This window comes from Suricata suricatta, chromosome 6 (assembly GCF_006229205.1).
Source record: "Suricata suricatta isolate VVHF042 chromosome 6, meerkat_22Aug2017_6uvM2_HiC, whole genome shotgun sequence".
NCBI classification, from domain to species: Eukaryota; Metazoa; Chordata; class Mammalia; order Carnivora; family Herpestidae; genus Suricata; species Suricata suricatta.
In genome coordinates, this window is record NC_043705.1 from 59,095,150 (window position 1) to 59,102,246 (window position 7,097).

Below are 7,097 nucleotides of genomic sequence, written 5' to 3' on the forward strand. Positions count from 1 at the left end.
ACAGTTTCTCAAATTTGGTATTTCTTACACTGAACCCTTGATCTCCCTCCACCAATCTGATCTACCTAAAAACATATCCATCTCAGTAAATAGTAACGACATCTTTTTAGTTGCTCAGGCCACGATCTTGGAGTCACCCTTGGCTCCTGTCTTTCTCTTATTTCCTAAATTTCAAATGATCAGCATATTTTATTGGTTTCATCTTGAAAATTCTCACTTTTTCATTACCATCTTTCTGGTCCAAGCAACCATCATCTATGGCCTGGTTTATTGCAGTTCCCTTATTTTGGCCTTCCCATTTTACTCTTTCTCCAAATGGTCTATACTCAGAAGAACAGCCAGAGTGATACTTTAAAAACCTGATATTCTCCAGCTTAAACTTTCCAATATCCTTCCATTTTTTCCAAAGTAAAGGTCCTTCAAAGCCTTCCAGGCCCTAAAAAATCCACCCTCTACCTCACCATCTCATTCACCTCTCTGATCTCACTTCCTGGGATTTTCTACCCTGCTGAGCTTCAGCCACATTGCCTGCTTTGATCATCTTCCATTCTCAGGTTGCTAATGGAAGCCCCTGTGACTGTTTCCTCATCCTGAGTTTTCACCTCCTGACCCTATAGGAGCTCATCCCCAGCTTAAGAACTACCAGCCTTGATTCTGGTAGTGAACAGTCATCAGGAGAAAATAGTTTCTACTGTACTCCTTTAAAGTCTTCTTTTAACATCACATGTATCCTCTAAGCATGAAGATCAGCTAAATTGCATGTGATAGGAGGAAAAGAAACAGAAGATGAAAGAGAGCTAATGTAACTGTAAAGTTATGAGGTTGGAGCCATAAGCCACTGATGAGATTACTTATAATAATACCTATTGTTTTATATTCTTACCTTTCATTAACTCTGGAGATATCATATGAAACTTTGTGTACCATTTTGAAGAAGGGGGTTTTCATAGGCAACACTTTAATGAACCTCTTGAAATAAGTGTATATGTATGTATATAAAGAAAAAGTTCCTGGGCATCCAACTAACTCTACTCTTCCAGGGTAGAGTTTTCTTCCAGTTTCTGAGAAACTCTGGTCAGCTTTGGCAGAGAGAAGATTTCCATCATTGAAACCTCTAGTCTAGACAAGCAACAGAATAAGATGATGACTTTTAAAGTCCTACATCCTGACCAAAGAATAAAAGAAGTCAAACAGCCAAAAAAAAAAAAAAAGCATGCTCTGTGAGGTTCCAATTAAGAAGCGTTGATGAATGCTTCTTTGTGTAAAGTAACTTAAGCCTTGCAACAAGAGTATAAAATAGATAAGTATTATTTCTGTATTTTTAAATTTAATGTTTACTTATTTTTGAGAGAGGGATTACTTATTTTTGAGAAAGAGAGAAAGAGAGTGAGCGAGGAAGGGGCATAGAAAGAGGGAGACAGAGAATCTGAAGCAGGCTCCTCGCTGTCAGCACAAAGCTCAATGTGGGGCTCAAACCCATGACCCCTGAGATCACACCTGATCCAGAGTCGAAGGCAGACACTCAGTCAACTGAGCCACCCAACTATGATTTCTATCTTACAGAAAGGAAGTTGAGTAACCTAGAAATTTAGTAAATTTCCAGATTCATACAGCCAGTAAAAATTTTAGATTCTGTTTTCTAAAATATTGGATAATGCTATCTCTTTAGGTTGTCTCTTAAAGTTGGAAGTCATTAACTATTATTTATATTCTAATGACAATATAAATAGAATCCATTGCAGTATCAAGTAGTGAGTATTAAAATTACACTTAGTTTCTTATCTGATCTACTTGTTTTCTACTTGCTTTCCTTTTTATCTCACATTGCCTGTCTTCTCTGTATCCTAAAATCTTTTAATATCTCAAGAGTAATATTAAATCTCATTTTTTCTTTGACACCTTTTCCCAAGCCTTTTATTATCCTCCATGAGTGGCTCACTGCACAATCAGTCCTCTCTTGGACTGAATCCTCTGTTTGCAGATTTCACATTTTCCTCCTTCATTTACTGTCATGCTGTAATGTATCCTCAAATAATATCCTAAGAAATGGTGGCAGAAAGTGACTTTCAGAGGACTAACATTTTTCATGGTATTAAAAGTGTGTCCTTCTTTGGACAGTTGGTTTAACTGATTTTAGGATTCTAAGTTATAAATAATATCGACTCAAACCCTTGAAGATGTTGCTCCATTACCTCCTAGCATTCAGAACTGTTCATTAGATGGCTAATGCCAAACTACACTTGTCATTTTGTTGATGTCCTGTTTCTTCTCCTTGGAATCTTCTAGGATACTCTTTCTCCATGGTATTCTGAAATGATATGAAAATATGACAATTAGAATGGGCTCTAATATTTCATGAACTGGTCTTTTTAGTCTGCGAAATTTTGTCTTCCATTCTAGAAATGAGCTCCTTCTCTCTCTCTCTCTCTCTCTCTCTCTCTCTTTCATTTCCTCCTATCTTGTCTGGTCTGTGTCTAAAATTCCAATGAACAGGATGTTAACTTCTGAATTATTATATATGTCAATATATGTCTTACATCTCTGATCTCATTTTAAAAATATTTTTAACTTTTTGATTTTTTATTCTAGATTTACTCAACAGTTTTAACCCTTGCAATTTTTTCTCCTTTATCTAATTTTAGAAAACATATTTTTGTACACATCTAGAGCTCTTTTTGTTCTCTAATTTTTCTTTTCTCTTTGCATCTTTTTGTTGTTTGCTTTATGGATGTAGGATCTTCTCTGTTCTTTTTAACATTAAATAGAAAATTTGTTTCTTTTCTAGGAGCACTTGGGTGACTCAGTCAGTTGAATGTCCAACTCTTGATTTTGGCTCAGGTCATGATCCCAGGATCATAGGATTGAGCCCCAGGTTGGGCTTTACATTGGATCGGAGCCTGCTTGAGATTCATTCTCTCTCTCTCTCAAATAAAAAAAAAAATAACAAAAATTTTAAGAAACATTTTTTTCTAAATTCTGAATTAATTATTTTTCCTTCAAAATCCCTTTTTTTCTGTTGTTAATTTTTATTTTTATTTTCATGTTGTTGCAGTATTTTCTCATGTTTGGTGTCCCTTATTTTTCATGTATATTTAAGCACAATCTACTGAAGAGTCAATCTGTAAGCATTCTGAGGGCAGGAGGGGCTTGTCAATCAGCCAGCTGCGCTGCAGGGTGAGTGGACAGGAAGCCAGCCCTCCACTAGAGGACTCTAACCTGACAGAACAGAGTCATTTGCCCCAGTGCCTTCTTGGCTGTCCTGGTTCTTCTTAGATTGCTCATTCAACACCATGAGAAAAGATCCTCCTCCTTTTTCCACTTGTTAGTTTGTTCAAATAGTGTATATCTGGCTGCCAGGAGTGCTGTGTTTAGGGGAAGGGAAGGCTGTGGCCAGGCAGTCTGTATTTTGTGCTTCAAATAGTCCTTCATCCGTGCCTCCTATTTCACTCTTACTCCCCAATGTCCCTGTGATTCCAAGAGCCTCACCTCTCCAGGGCTGTGCAGATTAAATGGGTTTCCTTGCCTAGGCTTTCCCCTCACATTTCAGGCTTCAGCTCCCCCTCTTCCACATCAACAAACACCAGTCATCCTTGTACTTTCAGGAAAATGTTTAAGTCTCTGTTCTGATAATGGCTCCCTTCCCATTCTCTTCAGCCTCCCAGCACTGAAGATACTCCTTTCCAGTTCTCAGTGTTCTTCTACCACAGCTTAATTAAATCAGAAGTTCCTGAGTTAGGCTTAGTTATAGATGTGAGTTGTGAGTGATTATAAAAAAGTATCTGTGAGTGATTATAACATGGAACTGGAGGCAGCATGATAGCTCTTGCTGTGAGCACAGAGGAGGAGCAGGTGGTGATCTCTCTCAGGGCTGATGTTTGTCTCTTTGTACCACCTGTTTTGTGTTTCCTGTCTTGGTAAACATTGTTGAAAGACACATTGTTACATATTAAGTCATTAACACAAGTTTAGAGAGTGCCATATCAAGCTACTAAATGAAGTGTTATTATCAAGTTCTATTAGTTGTCACATATGAGTATCGTGGGTTTAATGGTCAGAGGACTGGTGCATTGCTGAGTCCTGTGTTTCTCTGGCGCAGTGGCCCAGAAAAGTTTTCCATGACGCCTGTTGACAGGCATGCAGGTCTTTGTGGCCATTCATGCAATGACATAATATTATGTCACTCTTAAACTTCGCATAAGGAAAAGTATGTATTTCTATGTTAAGCACATATCTGAATATATATGTATCCCAGTTCAAATCATCCTTCTGATAATTCCTAGTATGGTAATTTCCCTTGAAATACTATAGAAATATGCATTTTTAGTGTGTAAGTTTGCAAAACTTTTACCTGAAGCATGACTGTATTCATTTGGCTAGAAAGCTCTGAATTATCTTTCCATGTCCCACTTTCAAGTTAAAGCTGCCACTCCCTGGAAGTAAAAGAGTTCAGAAATTCTAGTGTGTATCACCTGGTAAATTTATTAAGAATACAAAATAGTGGGCTTTCAACCCAGAAAGTCTGATTCAGGACATCTGGACCAAGGCACAGGAATCTGCTTTGTAATAAATTGTGCAGATTATTCAGATACAGATAGTACATGCATTTGAGAACCCCATTCTAAGGCATAGAGGGAAAAGGGGAGATTAATTAACAAGCCAGTGTATGCTGATAAATACATTATGAGGAAATAGAGCAGAGAAAATCAGCATGTAAAGGTCTCTAATGTACCTGGGTCCCACTACAGTTAAATAGAGATAATTCTTCACATTATACATGTAAATTAAACAGATATGGATATCATTATTAGGTTTTTCTCTCTCTTTCTTTCCTTCTTTCCTTTCTCTCTCTTTCTTTTTTTCTTTCTCTCTTTCCTTCTTAAGAAAAACTCATTAGGGGCGCCTGGGTGACTCAGTCAGTTGAGTGTCCGACTTCAGCTCAGGGCATGATCTCGTGGTTCATGGGTTTGAGCCCCACATTGGGCTCTGTGCTGACAGCTAGCTTAGAGCCTGGAGCCTGCTTCAGATTCTGTGTCTCCCTCTCTCTCTGACCCTCCCCTGCTCAAGCTGTCTCTCTCTCTCAAAAAATAAATAAAACATTTAAAAAAATTATAAATACAAAAAAAGAAAAAGAAAAACTCATTATTAGTTTTTAAAAACTTTTAATTACCAAAATGCTAAACTTTGAAATGATGGTATTTTCATTTGCCTTGTGAATAATAATACTTAGGAATAATGTTACTTCTGCATATTGGATTGATGTGCCTCTCCCAAACACAAAAGATACATAACCTCCACGTGCCCTTTTAAAATAAATAGCAGTTTTCATACTGTCTTTTCTAAGGAAAATCTCTTATTCTCTGAACCCCTTTGTTTGTTCATTGCATCAGGGCAAACCACAGGCTCTAACACAAAAGTGAACAGATATACGTGTTGGAACTGGAAGACTTTCTTTGCTGTCAAATATTTTACTTGGAAGAAAGATCACCAAAGAGAGCTATTTAGTTGAGAATAAATATTTAAATAAAGTTAGCATTGCATTCAAACTATCTCATTCACTTTTTAAGAACTTTAAGCTATTTTCCTCTGCATTATTATACATGTAGACAGGTAGAAACCTGCAAACTCAAACTGTGAAGGAAGAAAGGTGACAGACGTCTTTGTTAGATTCTTAAAGCAGGTTGGCCTGTCTTCCTCTAGTGTATATCCACCAGACAAGTAGTTGTGATTGTTTTACAGATATTCAACTCTATAAGGAAGTTACTCACTCTGATTGAAAAGTCTAGCATGGTTGGGCACAAAATAACAATGGCCCGATGCCAGGTGAAAATTCCCCCTAAGCATGAATATCTTCCCTATTTCCACAATCCCAGACAAAGGTTCTTTAAATCTATTCACCACCCTCACCCCCACTCTGTCTGTCTACTAGGGCAAAAGCCCTTGACTTACCTGCACTTAAATTGTTTATACCAGCCTCCATTTCTCACTTGGCTATAAGTTTATGGCCAACAGTTAATGACTGATATGTGGCTTGATTTAGCAAAACAATAGATCTACTAAACCCACAGTTTTACAGATATGTTGATCCACAAATGAGTAACTTCTTTATACACATAGAAATTTCTTCAATTTGGGGGCTAGTCACACAGGAGAGAAGAAAGTAAGTTCAGGGAAAACAAAGGAAGATGTCTGCCTTTGAACCCATCACCCTCTTTCCACCTAATAGCTCCTTTACTTGGAGCTTGGAAACGGACTCAAATCTTCTCTTTCCATTATTTTTCTTGTGACCGATTTTATTTCTTTTAAAGGATCAGTTTACCTATAACATCTTGTAACTAAAAATAAAAATAAAATCAAGAGAAAGGAAAGTTTACTAATTCACATATTATAAGGTTGATGAGAATATACTTAAGAAAAGTAAGTTTATCAACCATTTTTATCCATAAAAAACACATTTTATTGATGGCTCATTCAATGCCAGGGACTGAGTTGAAATAATGGTCCCACTGAGTTGAAATAATGGTCCCACTGTGTCCGCCTTGGCAACACATATACTAAAAGTAGAACAATACAAAGGTTAGCATGGTTCTTGTGCAAGGGTGAAATGTAAATTCATAAAGTATTCTGTATTTTTTTTAAAAAAAGGAAGAAATAGAAGTCACACTGATTGTTACATTTATATCACCCAAACCTAGAAAAAATCTAGTCTTCATTTCTACCTGCCACTTGTGTTTACTGATTTTTATTTTAGGAAAACAGCTTTATATTTCTTGCCCTTTTCTATCACAGAAGAATATTTTCTGGTGTTTTTGAAATCTTCTATGATGGTTCATTATCATCAGTCCTCAGACTGTGGTTGCTAAGTGCTGGGATGGGACGGCCGTCCAAGAGCTTAATGGGGGGATAGATGAGTCAAAATACAGTAATCTAAGGTGGCATCATGTTTGTGATCTCAAGTTGAGTTCTTTACCTAGTAAGTGATAGCAAACTATTTCCCAGTTTTTTCCTGGGTACTCCCAGCCAAAACTAAAGAGATGTAATATTAACACAGTAACATCAAACACTAATCATCAAAATATTCCCATTAGATGTTTTCCTCT

The 7,097-nt window shown here is 37.0% G+C and overlaps 1 non-coding gene across 1 annotated transcript; it reads left to right on the forward strand.

Annotated features, from left to right (window-relative positions):
- The first annotated feature begins 6,527 nt into the window (after window positions 1-6,527).
- Window positions 6,528-6,631, forward strand: LOC115295068. The gene has a single exon (XR_003910300.1). It is a non-coding gene; the product is annotated as a U6 spliceosomal RNA (small nuclear RNA).
- The last annotated feature ends 466 nt before the right edge of the window (window positions 6,632-7,097 follow it).